Genomic DNA, 14,709 nt, shown 5'->3' with positions numbered 1-14,709 from the left:
TCCAACCCTGTAAGAATCCAGAAAGTTCTGACATCTTCTCTTCTTATATCCAAGTTATCTGCTGAACTTCTCACCCTCTTTCCCTGCAGAGGGTAAAATTCAGCAAATGGTCTGAGAGGGAAGCATTGTACACACAAATTAGCTTCTTTCCCTATGAGATCTGGGCTTCTCAAGCACTGGTGGCCTTACCAGTATTCCCATTCATTCAAATGATTTTTTTTTTGTTGGTATTTTATACAGATTTTCTTGTTGTCTTTGGCAACAGCATTGGTCTACTAAAACTAAAACTGTTTCATCATAATAAGAAATTGAATCACATATTAATTTTTAAAATGTGTTAACAGTAAATTTTTTCAATAAAAATCTTGTATTATAAATGAATTCTAGACAAATGTTTTCTCATCATAGATGATTCTGAAAATGAAAGATATTAATTTGGATAACTATTTCTATTACTACTGAATTACTTGCTTAAGGTTAATTTTTATAATTGTGATAACCATAAGTATAAAAATCTATTCTCATAATTATGTGGCATTTCTGCTCTCATCTGTCCTAGAAATTGGCTTCAAATATTTCAGTAAATAATAAACATCAAACTAACCAACATATTTAACCACATTTTAGTGACCGAATATAGATTCACTGTGTAAAATTGGAAAATAAAAGAAGAGAACAAGATAATACATAATTCTACCACTCAGAGTCTATTACTTTTACATTTTTGGCCTATTTAATTTCTATTATTTTTCATATATGGATTATATACAATATATATTATAAAACTTCAGGATTTAGCTTTTTCTTGAATTTTGAATTTTTTTCTCCCACTGCACTTCTCTTGTATCTTTGAATCTTACTTATTTTACATATTATATCATGAACATGTCATGTCTTTCAATATCCTTTGAAAAGTTATTTTTCCTTTTGGTTTGCTTTAGTGTGGTTCAGCCTTCTTTTTACCTAACCATTTAATTCTCTTACTAGATTTTGAGGTTGCTTTCCTTTTTCCCACTATTAGAAATTAAATTTCAAAGTGTGTACACACACACACACATACACACACACACATATATATATACACACACATACATACATGCATATACTCTTTCACATATTTTAGCATTTGCTGAGGTAGACTGCAAAATAAAACTATTGGGCAAAGGGTATAGATATTTAAGGCTCTTTAATTCACACTGGCCAATTACTTCACAGAAATATTATGTCTATGTTATTCATGGTGAATTCTTATCAAGCCTGAATGTCACTAAAAACATCCTTCCAATTCATATGTAAAAAAGGTTCATATTTCCAATTTAATGGAACTTTTACATATATATATTTTACTTACTCTTGTTTTAATCTTTGGATAAGTTATTTCTTGAAGTTCTTTGACCATTCTTTTATGTAATTTGCAATCTTCATATATTTTTAGGTTTTTCACATTAAGAATGATATTTTGTTTTGCTGAAATACAACAAGGTAAAATAATTATACCTGGTGGCTCTCAAAAGGAAGCACCAATTACTGTAAAAGAGCTTTATTCACAGAGAAACTCAGTGGAGTGGTAGAATATGTGGGAAACTTGTGGACGACAACAAGCAGCATGCCGTCCTCAAAATGGTGCTTGCAGTTCACGCCATTGCAGATGCAACAGTGGAGGGTCAAAGCCAGTGGAAACACATCCATCAAAGGTGGATACTGTCCAGCAGCTCTGTTCCTCCCTCTGAACACACACTCTTTGGCATTAATCATTATTAGCTGCTTTCATTAGGCAGAGAACAGCAATATATTGCTCCTACAGCAAAATTAAAGACTGTTTCTGAAGTCAGGTGCAAGGGAAGTTCAGTTGGAGAAAAAAAATTCAAATATCAAAAGCTAAATAATACTAGGTTTGCCCCCCTCCCCAGGATTTCCATAAAACAAAAATAAATCATCCCAGAAAACAAAATATGAAAAATTAGAATTTATAAAACACACCTAAAATCAGTCTCCTTACTCACGTGCCCCTCCTGTATGAGGCAATTGTGGGATGTGAACCTCATGCTATGCCCCTCCCTGAGCTTTTCATCTTCAGCTCTCAGAGCCTATATTCAGATTCCCTCCTTACTCCATGGCCTCTTGCCTGGCTCACACCAGAGAAGGCTTTTGCAATAGAACCTGAAAACTATGCCTCAAGGTATTGATTTTACTTACTTTCCTTGAATGAGAGAAAAGCAAGGAGAATGCTAGTTTCCTATACCATATAATGACCACCTTATTTCTTAGGGTAAACACTTTTTTTTCAGGCTTATAATGTACTCAAATACAAATCTCTATTCCAAGGCTCACTCACAGATAGGCATGGCTGTGCAATCAAAGACAGTGAAATACAACTGAAAAAGAAACAGAAGCCACTGAGTGGGCTCCTGAAAAGGTGGCTTGAAAGGCGTCAAGTTCTTTAAAGAACAAGCAATGTTGTTTTGCTTTTTGTTTCTTTTGGCATTTTACCTTCTTCCTTCCAAGACACAGGGAGGAGTCTAGGGTCCCTGCAGATATCTTAGAGCATGAATGCAAGTGTGGTTCCATCTTACAGACCACAGAGCCAAAGCAAGCCTGGGCCTCTGAAGACACGTTGCACAGCGGTCACACCAGCTGTAACCTGCCTACCTTTACACTTCCTCAAAATAAGACCCCCCTCAAAATGTGTTTAAACTGCCATTTGATTGGGAGGAAGGGTGTCTGTTACTCACAGTCAAAAGTTATTCATGACTGATGCAATTCTCTAATTTACCTACCTGATCTCCATTTTCCGTTGCTGCTTATTTTGACGATATTCTTCTATCTAAAATCCTTTTCTCTGAAACTGACAATATTTTCTCTCCCAGAATCTAGTTCTTAAGGTATTACATAAATTAAAAATGCTAACTGTATACAGTCTAATATTTTCATCAGGTACTCCACAATATCTACCTTATTCTTTTGTCAATTGCTTATTCACATAAATAAGCATTACTCATCTAAAAAAGTTACTGGATTTTTACTAGACAAAATCAAAGGTGTAGTTACGTTTTGTTCAAAATGGTTACAGTGCATTTTAAACAAAATATACATGTAAATATAAAGATGACTTTGCTTTTCAAGTATTTGCGGAATCCCTAAAGAGGAATTTGAATCTTTGTTTGGCAGATGTTGTTTACTTTTTTTCAATGTGAATTTGATGAATTTCATTTTCCTACTGTAATCTCCCTGTGAGTATAGAGTAGTTACAAATCTGAGGATATCCTACTTAATATCTTCAAGCCAACATCAGTGTCCATAGGCATCACAATCTTTTGCTCTTACCATTATCTGAGGTAGACATTAGACACCACTTCTAATATTTGCACTCCTCGTTGTCCTCTCTATGAACATCACTCAGATTCCAAATGCAATGAAAAGCATAAAATTAACCCTAACCATCTTCCTCTACTTTACACATAAAACTCCATTGTTTTATATTCTGGTGGGGAAAGAACAAACTCACATATCTACAATGACAAAGCCCATTAATTTTTAGTGAAGGTGCAGAGTGAGTGTTTTATTCTCCATTAGACTGTACTCAGTAAGTATAAGTAACTGGCAGCTGCCACTAAGTTTCAAGTAAGGGAACAACAGGGAAGATCAGAGCCAAAGGGGTAAGCATGTGTCCTTCAAAGACAGCAGCCACTACTCCCCGAGGTGGCGCAGCCAGCCAGGATCGGGGCCAATAAAAGCTAATGCATTTATTTAACAACCATCACTGGACACCTACTATTGCACGCAGACACTGACTCATCATTCCTTCATTGCACACATTTACCCTCCACTGCTAATCTATGTCAGCCATGATAGAACTCAAACGATGAAACTATTGCAAGTTCCTGGCATTGGCATGTTTGGATCCTAATTGAGAAAAAGGACTCATATATACACACGACACAACTAAGGAAATAATTACACTCAGAACACAGGAATAAAAAGACCCATGAAGTCCTGCAGTGCAGATTTCAGAACCTTTAGTCACAAACACCGTGGTAGTAAAAAATGTGCACTAATACTAAATAAGTAATGATGGCTACTTCTCATTCCTTCAGCGTTAGTCATCAGCTATTTATTAGGACACTGGAGTACTTGATATGCTAATGTACTGCTCTGGGGTTCTCACTTATAAGTGAGAGCTAAACATTGGGTACTCATGAACATAAAAATGGTAATAATAGACAGTGAGGACTACTAGAAAGGGAGAGAGGGAGGGGGGTAAAAGCTGAAAAACCACCTATTAGGTATTATGCTCACTGCCTGGGTGACAGGATAATTCCTACCCCAAACCTTGGCATCACACAATGTACCCACATAACAAACCTGCACATGTACCCCCTGAATCCAAAATGGAAGTTGAAGGTGTTTTTCTTTTTTTTAATAAAAAGAATAAATGCAAATTAAAAATAAACTTTAAAGACCACAAAGGTAAATAAGAAAAGTGTGCATTCTTCTGTAATATTTATTCTAAAAGGTGAAATAGACTTCTAGAAGTAAAACAATATACAGTGAGATTTCAGGTAGTAAAAAATATACCCAGGTAGGATATACAAGGGTGTGGGATAAACCAAGAGAGTGCCTGGTACGATCTAAATTGAGTGGTCTGGGACTTGATATTCTTCTCCTAAAGTGAAAGTTTCATTCTCTATCAAACAGATTACCACATTTTAAAATTTAACTTTAATCCAAGAAAATTTACATCACAGTAAATCAACGTGTTATCATGAATAATTGATTTTATTCAACTTGTGATAAGTAATAACCTTAATTTATGACAAACAAGTAATAAGTTGAATTCTTAAATCCTAAATGCTTTATTTTCGGAGATAAATTTTTTCTCAAAAGCAATAGAGTACACTGATTTTCATGGACTTCTTGTCTTTCTGAAAGTTGATTCAAAAATTAGTGTGTAGAGTTCTTTCTTGTAAGTATAATCATTTTCACTTGTGAATATGGGGAGGGAAGATTATAAGTTGTCAAGAATTTCCAGAGCTTCTGCCCATGACAGAATGATGGGTCCACATGCCGTATTTAAAACCCAGCTGAATGGATAAAAATAGTATTTAACTTTCATAGTCATTATGAGCTGAAGCAATTTATTGAACCCTTCAATCAGCAAAGAAACAAAAGACAGGAAATGGGTGAATGACTCACTTCTTCATGTGTTGTCTACATAGTGCTATTCTGATAATTGGATGATCTGAAATTTAAATGAAATTGCATTAAAGCATTTTAGAGGAGAGGCAACCACAAAATATTTCAAAAACAAAACTGAAATACTCTAAAATGCTGAGAGAACGCGATGAAACATGTAATTGGAAACACACAAGATTTTGCATAATGCAGAATAATAAAGGCATAATAAAAAAAATTAAAAATTAAAAGTAAGAAAGGTCCTACTTATACCTAAAGATGCAAATTGAAATCTTGAATCTATTCAATGTAGTAAAATGTTTTGTTTTAGAATAAATCTTAAAAGTAAATATTTAGTTTCTTCTTAAATATATTTGAAGGAATTACAATTTCAGAAATATCCATGGGCCATAATTTAAATAATGGGTTTGACTATATTTCACATGAAATAACTTGGAGATGACTTATCCAGTTCCAAATGATGATTAGATATGTGTATTTTCAATTCTTGTGCACCATTATCTGTCTTTCCAAAAATTGATTGTTCAAGCAATTTTATCCCATGAATTTCAGAATAAAAGAAAATTTTCTCAGTGAAATATTGGCCATGAGTAGAAAATATGGTGTAGAAAATCTATGAGATACTTAATTTTCTAAAAATTTCTAGAAAGGATATTTAAAGCAAATACTCTGAATACTATCTTACAAATGTAAACAGATATTTTAGGTCTTGACTTCAGGAAGTAAAGATTGATGTGTAGATGTGGGCTCCTAGAGGTAAGATAGGAGACAGGACTGGGGAATTTCTGAGAGAAAATCATATGCTGTAAACACCACCATCTACTTGCCTATAACACTGTTCATTTCCTTTCTCTTTTTTCTTAATTAATTATTTTTACTGTTTCAAAAATTTAGTAATAAATATAGTTAAAATATGTAACACTATGACTGATCATGATTAAAGGGCAAAATTTCTTTTTACTCAAAACAAAATACTAAATAATATTCATTTCAACCTCACTTTGTATTTGTTAATCATTACTCCAAATAATAGTGATATGATTTGGGTGTATCCCACCTGAATCTCATCTTGAATTGTGGGTTCATAATTCCCATTGTTGTGGGAAGGACCCAGTGGGAGATAATTGAATCCTGGGGGCTGTTTTCTCCATACTGTTCTCATGGTAGTGAATAAGTCTCATGAGGTCTGATGGTTTTATAAAGGGAAACTCCTCTCACTTGTTTCTCATTCTTTCTTCTCTTGTCTGCCACCATATGAGATGTGCCTTTCTTTTTTCACCATGATTGTGAGGCCTCCCTAGCTATGTGGAAATGTGAGTCCATTAAACCTTTTTCTTTTGTAAATTGCCCAGTCTTGAGTATATCTTTATTGGCAGCATGAAAATGAGCTAATACAAATAGCTTATTTTTTTAAAGAAAGAATGTAAATATTGAAAGCCTAACATGTGCCAAGCTGTGTGCTGGCTCATTTGATCCTTAAATTAAACTGCAAGTTGGAAGGGTATGCTTTTTCCTTTGAACTTGAAGTGCTGTCCCATAAGGGTAGCAGCAACTTGCCATGCACACACTATGTAGCAATTACAGATGCCATATTTTTGCTTTTATATGGTATTCCTATAAAATCCTCTGTAAAATAATGTCATTGACTCTCTTTGAGGAGGACTTGAGCTTCCAAAGCATGAGAAGTACCCTTTCATTAGAGCCTCTGAAAAGTCTCTGCAATTGTGTATAATGACATGTAAAACCTTATTTGATATATTTTATAACAGATTTTTCCTTTCTTCTACCATTAGTACCTAGTAATATATTTTATAGTGTAACAGGAATATTCCTTTCAAGTAGAGTATACTTTATAAGAGTTTACTGTTCATAATCATTAAATGGGGCAACAGAAGTAAGCGAAGATTTGTTTTTCATTATAGATCTAAGCCTTACTGCACAAAACCAACTCAACTCAGTCACAAGCTGCCAAATGACCTCTAAGGCTGAGGGTTAGCATTGTTGGACAATGTGAAAGTGTACTACCGACTCCTGGAGAGTTTCTCTATAGCCAGATGTGGTATGCCCATGTTAACCCAGGGTAAAAGAGTTACTTGGCTTAGAGTGATGGAATTACTTCTGTTGGTGTGATGGCAGCCAAGGTATGACTTTGCTGTCCCCATCACTGGTTTAACCTGAAAGCAAATGCATGCACATGTACATTTCAAAGAGAATGTATGGTTACATACATACACAACTTTATTTATGTATATAACAAACATGGAGTTGAGGTGTGCTTCTAATTATTTTATTTGAAAATATTATCACCTCCAAGTCATTGAAAGTGCCTACATATACGGAAAATTAGTAAAGTTCATTCTACCAAACTTCGATGAATCTTCCCATTTTGTTATTTTTGGTGATACACACATGAACATTTTATAACTATAAAAATAAATTGTCTAATTAATATCCATAGAATTTTCTAGATGTAGTTGGTTCCAACATCAGCCACAGTGAAAGTTGATTTCAGAATTAAGTAGATGTGATATTTTGACATAACATATAAAATTAATCTAATTAAATTCCTTCATAAAAATATTTGATGTGATGAGCTAGAACAAAATTTATCAAAGCAGTAGACCAAGTCTTTGGCATCCAAATAAATAATATGACATAATATTTTCAGAACAAGACATAGCAGTATCAATATTAGAAACTTTAGAGATGACGGAACACATTTCTGTACTGAAAAGCACCAGGACCAGAATATTACACAGTGTAAGGAATAATTATTTTCTCTAGCTTCTCCTTCCCAATTCTGCAAAGCACAAGCTGCAGCTATCTTTAAGTAGTTCATTGCTCTTAAAAATCTGCTAACCTAAGAATAAAACTTGGTGTCTCCAACAAAAGTTAGTAAAAAAGTGCCAATCAATGTTTCCAGAGGTCTGTTCATAAAAAATACTGAAGAAATATAAGTAACATATTGACAAGCCGATAATCTATAAGTGTTTGAATAGGCTTCTAATAGATATGGAGATTTTATATTCATCCAGAAGGCCAATTCCTCCTGTTAGCCCTTGATTAAAAATGTCATAAGTTTCCGATTTGTTCAGATTGAAAATGAATATTATGATTAAATGATAAATTAGGGCAACTTTCCCACTAAGCAGATATATGTTTGATTATTAAAGGAGTAGGTCACTCTCTTGTATCCTTGCCACTGGCCAATTAGAAGGTATTTTTTTTTTCCTGAAAGTGTCTGCAGTAAGTTGTTGGTGCCAAATCAAATTTTTGGCAAATTTTTGACTTAAACATGATTCTATTCTGAATTGCCATTGGGAATCTCTAAATAATATAGGGACAAACTGAAGAGAGAAACACATTCTGAAATCCCAAAAGTGTATTGCATTAAAGAATGAAATATAAGGAAAAGTATTAAATATGGTCTGTTAGCCTTTTGGGATAAAAAAATTCTCATTGCTGAGTAAATAATTAATTTGTAAAATTTTTTATGTTCTTTAATTTCAAACAGTTTATTGGGAATCAAGTCATTTAAAACAGATATAACTTTGTTTTTTGGTATTATTGGTTAGGTAAATAGTAATTGCTTCCTCTCAGTTTTCTTTAGATACTGATTGAAATATGCCACAATTAAGTTATGGTGGCTCACACCTGTAATCCCAGCGCTTTGGGAGGCTGAGAAGCCTGTAATCCCAGCTATTCGGGAGGCTAAGGCAGGAGAATCAATTGAACCAGGGAGTTGGAGAATGCAGTGAGCTTGTGCCATTGCACTCCAGCCTGGGTGACAGAGCAAGACTCTGTCTCAAAAAAAAAAAGGTATGGTAATATAATATAATATAATATAATATAATATAATATAATATAATATAATATAAATTGTGGAGGCAATTTATGATCTGGATTTTCTTCAGTTCCATATGAGAGTAGAAAATTAGGCCAGATACACTTTAAAGTATTTGAAATGACTTTATATGCCCATCTTTATGCATATATAATGACTACCTTCTTTTGGTTTGGGTCTACATTAGTTACTGGAGTGAATTCTAATACACGAATTGCTGCACATTTTATATATAGTAGCTGAGTGCATGTGGATTAAGGAATGCATTTTCTGTCTTCACCATGGGGATTAGCAAGTATTTATACAATAGCACTAATTGAAATATGGCCACATTTCATATATTTCTGACCATATGAGCAAATAATACAATTGTACTTCTTTTAATAAGCTTTGAGACTGATTTTTCAAACCTCATATAACTACATGACATGTAATAATATCACTATGACTAACATGAGTAATTTGTTTATGATTAATTGGAGTTTATTTCAAAGAGATTATATATTTATTCATTCTATTGAAATAGATGCTATTTTCAGTTCTTTTCTTTGGTTTATTATGCAGATATTTAACATGTGTTTTATTTCCTTCTGTATGAGATTCTTTTTGGAGGGTAGGCCAGGGGTGGAAATAACCCAGTGACTAAATCTTGCTCCACAGGATATTTTGTGCCACAAAAGCTCAAGGGCCTCTTATTTGCTGAGACAGCACAGATCATTTAGGCAACCAATTTTTTTTTTCTACAAGTCTGCATGAATGATAGGAAACCTTCCCAGATAATTGTACATTCTCATTTTCTTTTGACTATATAATATACAATTTAACATGCTCCCGGCATAGGTGTTACAGTTAAGATATGCCCATAAAACTAAAAACAGAAAAAGAAATTCAAATTGAAATTGAGTATAATTGCATATAAAACTAAAACTAATTATTTAAAAGGAGCCCAAAAATAGACACACACACACACACACACACACACACACACACACACACATACACACACACACACACCTTTTGCTTATATTGAAAGAAAATGTAAAATTTGTTCAATTGTGGGGGTTGTGGGCATTGAATGGCATTAATGTATTGTCATTTTTGTACTTTTCTGTATTTGAAATTTTCTCGAAATCAAAAAAATCATCTTCTAAAAAAAAGAAAGTATATATATGCTTCCTTAGTTCATTCAGGTCTTAGATCAAACATTAGTTCTTCATCAGCTCCCTTTTCATTCACCCCATCTGCTCCGTTTTCTCTTGCAAATACTATCCTTGCCCCTTGCCTCAAACCCTTCTTCCTTTATCACTTTCTTCATTGCATTTATGATTTTTAAAAGGAATTCCTTCGTTTCTTGTTTATTTCCCCCACTGAAATGTAAAAGATCTGTGAGAACAGAATAATTTCCTATTCACTGCCCATGACATGCACCTGGCACTCAGCATGGAGTAAGTCCACTGTAAAAACGTATTTAAGGAATAAATGAATGAAATATTTAAGAAAGCTAGTCTCAAATGACTAGCCCAGAGGATTCTCAAAACTTTCCTCATATAACATTTTCATCAAAAACTTTCCCATCTTGATGGAAAAGTATCTTACTTTGTATATCCCTAAACTTAATTTCTTCATTAAATCCAGGCTTCCAAGCACAAAACTTGGATGTCAAGGCCTTTATTATGTCTTCTATGAAGTTTTCATTTTCTGCCTCATTAGCAACCAAAATACCAATGATCTGTTACATTATCATGTTGACTTCCTCAACTAAACATTTCTTAACAAGGCTAAGGTCATCTCCCCATTGGAGTCTATCATCTTCCACTTTCAAAGATCAAAATCTCAGTTCATTTACTCCAAGAAAGCTAATTACATTGTATTCCAAGTTTTGCAGAGTGGAAATTTTTAACTGGAACATTTTGCTTTCAGTCTTAAAAATATATTCAATTGAATTTGAATAAGAAAATCAATTCTGGTGAAAAGGAGTTTCTGTTATTGTCTATAATTGTATTAATTCTGCCCACTGATTAGAATATTAGAATTAAAAGGTTAAACTAACACTATTTATTAATAACTTTTCTCATTATATTGTACAAAATCTTATTTACTCGTGTTTTATCATTGTATGCATCATAACACCACAGTACAATTCAAATAAATCTTTTCCCAGAATTAGTGTCACCAACTCTCTGTAAACCTTATTTTCTCTCCTATAATTTGAGAAAAACTATGTAACCATTATTGTGACAACTAATGCAAATAAAATATATAATCAATCTAGCCCAATACCGTACACCAGGTATGAGATACAGACTATGTGTGGATTTTTTTCTAGATCTTGCCATAGTAATAACCCCAGAGTCTCACTGAGAAAAAACACTTACTTATTTCTTGCTCAGGTTATGTATCAGCGGCAACTCTTCATGTATTTTTCTTACTTTGGCTGAAGGATCAGTCGCTATCTGTGACATGCCATTCTTACCACAGAAGGGAAAAACCAAGAGGGTTGAGAAGTCACCGGAGGCTCTCAGAGCTTCTGCTCCAAATTGTCAGATTCACATTCCACTCAGTTGCCTTGGCCAACAACTCATATGAATTTCACAGCAACACAAATCACAGGGCAAAATGCATGGATGGAAGAACTGGGCACAGTAATGAAGCCACCACACCATTCTACCTATTTCAATGAATCAACAACATGGCTTAAGAACACACTTTTTAGAACCCTTAATGCTAGGTCAATTAGAAGATGCAAAATAATACGTGTACCCTTTTTAATCTAGTTCATCATTTCCCTATTGCTTCTCCTCAGGTCAATTAGAAAGGAAAATGGTCAATTTGGGGCAAAAGTAGATACATTCATTATGGAGGTGCCTAAAATGGCTTAAAAGGAACTCACACAGTGGTCCCATCTGTGATATGCCTGAAAGGCAGGCTGCACCACGCTCTGATATCCATGTACTCTTTGAAATACAAATGGTGAAACTCACCATTCTTTTCATCCCTTCACATTTCAACAGAAAGTTCATTATCCAAAGCACTCATCTGTCCTGGACCAGCAGTGCCAGCATCACCTTGGAACTTGAGAGAAATGAGAAATCTTAGGCTCTGTTCCAGTCCAGTTAAATCCGAAACTCCAGCAGACCCCCATGCATGCTAAGGTTTGATAACTTCTGCTTTGGCATTAACAGCAATTATCAGATCAAAGCAATATTGTCAGGCGAAATTAAACGGAAGGCTGGACTTAGCCTGTGACTCAAAAGTTCTCCTCTACTGAAACGATGCTTTAGGAGACTAACATTCTTATTTCTTCTCTTCTTCTTTTTTTTAAAGAAATTTGTGCCTTTATTAGAATGTTGTTAGGCTTTAAATATGCCAATTTTGATAATCAAATTATTGTTGTTGTTTTGTTTTTTATAAGAAATGACACTATAGAACTGCAATACTGGTCCAACACTCTTGTCTTCACTCTTCTTTTAAAGCAAGGAACAGAATGCGAATAATCAGAAAGCACTAGCAGGCATCAGTTAATCCAAGATACTAGCTCTTAGTTCCAAAAGCACTTGCAAAGAAAACCTTGGGCGTAAAAGGGTGGAAGAGGATGGAAGCACTCCATAATAACTGGAATTCCATGAGTGTGTATGCCAAGTCTCATGAGGCTATTCTTTGAATTTATCCTTTACTTGGTCATGGTTTTTTCCCTCAAATATAATTTTTCTTTGACGTTTTTTTCCTCAAAGTATAAAAAGTATGAAATATAAACAAGCTCTTGCATTGCACACTTAGAAGTGTACAATTCAAGCATTATAGAGCTATCTACACAGGATAAATCCCATCAAATCTTGGATAATTCATTAATATACAAAATATCAGGGCACAGAAAGAACTAAAACCCACTTCTTTTTGTTACATATAAAATTCAAATATTCAATCTAAATAAAAACACAATCATTTTCGCTCTCTTCTACATCTGCATGTTGATAAACTTATTAAAATATTCCTATATAATCATGTTTAGTCTTACTATTTCAAGTCAGGTTTAAAACCTCAAAACCAGCCATCCAGACAAAACAGGGAATCAGAAAGATTATCTCTTCCCCACCTCCCTAACCCCAATAACTATGAAGTCAATTTTACGACATGACTCCAAACACTGGATTGTGACAACAAATGCTAGGTCCAATTTCTTCATAAGCCTTTTTGGTGTGGCATACTTGGTAGAACTCAGGCATGGAAGCCAGCATCGATCCACCAAACCAAACAGCATATCGCTGCATGTGGTGTGTAATGACTTGTACATCAATAGGTTTTGGCTTCAATCTACCGCCACTCAATTCCCCACTTAATTTCAGCCGGACATCTACAGTTCTTTTCAAATCTCTTTGCAAGCGACGTCCAAAGTCCCTGAACATGGTTGAACCTCCAGAGAGGACAATATTCTTATAGAGAGGACGTCTGACATCAATAGGACAGTTCTGAATTACTTCATCTACAACTTCTGAGATAGGTTGTGTGAAGTCTGGATTAGCAAACTCTGGATGAAAAAAGATTTCAGGTCCCAAAAATATCTCATAACCAACATCAATGGAAAATTATTTCTTTGAGATAGCATTGATTCTGGTATACTGTTTAATCCATTTTGACCCATCTGTATCATACTTGTTAAATTATTTTACTAAATCTGAGCAGACATAACTATAGCGCTCCTTTACTGCCTTAGCAGTTTCCAAAGATCGTTCTGGAGGGATTCCTACTTCTCGGTCTCTCAGCAGTTGCTGAATAAAATATGTTATATCTCATCCTGCGATTGGAATGTGTTTAATACAGCTGCCAATCACATACCCTTCAGCCACAGGAATGACATGAGTGACACCATCTCCACTGTCTATTACCGTACCCGTCAATGTCCATTCTCCTACTTGTCTTGAGGTCCAAGATGCAGCTAAGGCAAGGACAGGCTGCACAGCAATGTACAAGCCTGGAACATTGAAAGATTCAAACATTATTTCAGCAGTATATTCCGTTTTCTGGAGTATTCAATGGAGGTTCAGTCAAAAGAAAATAATGGTCTTCAGGTTCTGCCCTTAAATATTTAAAGATCACTTGCTCCATAAACCTTTCCATCAAGTCCCAATCTGCAACTATACCATGGCGGATTGGCCACTTTGTTGCATATGTAGGTTTTCCTATTGTTTCATCACCAATGAAGAAGTCTAGGTCATCAACACCTTTCATCACCCTCCTTTGAGCTCGATCACCCGCTTTTGCCGACTCCTTAATAGTAATACAAGAAGGGATGATAAACTGTGGTTCTGTATTTTCAGCATATCCTAGTTTTGTATACCCCGTGCCACAGTCCACTACACAGGCCGGCAGCCGTCCCGCCATCTTCCTCCTCGCCTGCTGCTGCTGCTGCCGCCGTCTGCTCCGTGCTGCTAGGGGCCAGCGATTGGTGGCGGGAGACAGGGGCTACCTGACCATCCACAGCCGGGCCGCCCTCACCATCCGGGGGGTAGCCAGGAAGCCGAAGCAGTAGCAAGAAAGCAGCAGCACATTCTTACTTCTAAACTTGAAAACCTGATGGTCTCTTTCAAGAAACACTCAGGTAAAGAAAGAAAATGTGTATCTTCCCCCCCAAAATAAGTGGGTATTTTTAATAAACGGAGATAAAATACAAGCTG

General features: G+C 35.0%; 1 protein-coding gene and 1 pseudogene across 4 annotated transcripts in view; both read right to left on the bottom strand.

Annotated features, from left to right (window-relative positions):
• ITGBL1 (integrin subunit beta like 1) overlaps positions 1-14,709 on the bottom strand; it is a 277,886-nt gene that overhangs the window by 90,560 nt on the left and 172,617 nt on the right. The window lies entirely within an intron of this gene.
• Positions 12,350-14,426, bottom strand: LOC100386224 (actin-related protein 3 pseudogene; annotated as a pseudogene). The gene has a single exon (XR_620186.5). The product of XR_620186.5 is annotated as an actin-related protein 3 pseudogene (transcript).

This window comes from Callithrix jacchus, chromosome 1 (assembly GCF_049354715.1).
Source record: "Callithrix jacchus isolate 240 chromosome 1, calJac240_pri, whole genome shotgun sequence".
Classification (NCBI taxonomy): domain Eukaryota; kingdom Metazoa; phylum Chordata; class Mammalia; order Primates; family Cebidae; genus Callithrix; species Callithrix jacchus.
This window is presented reverse-complemented; position numbering and strand designations above follow the sequence as displayed.